Below are 201 nucleotides of genomic sequence, written 5' to 3' on the forward strand. Positions count from 1 at the left end.
TTTGAGGTGCCCAATTTATATTGTCATTTAATGATTTCTTTAATTATAGATTCAAACATTAGAATTTTGATTAATTAAAAATGTTATTACAAAGTTTTTATTTTAATTTTGCATACTTTTATAAACCCAATGCTTAAAATTTTTAAAAACAGGAAAACTTCTTTTCGAGTAGCACAACATTTACAAAACAAACACATAATA

This window comes from Lingula anatina, chromosome 3, assembly GCF_051362555.1.
Source record: "Lingula anatina isolate TDL-2025a chromosome 3, LinAna3.0, whole genome shotgun sequence".
NCBI classification, from domain to species: domain Eukaryota; kingdom Metazoa; phylum Brachiopoda; class Lingulata; order Lingulida; family Lingulidae; genus Lingula; species Lingula anatina.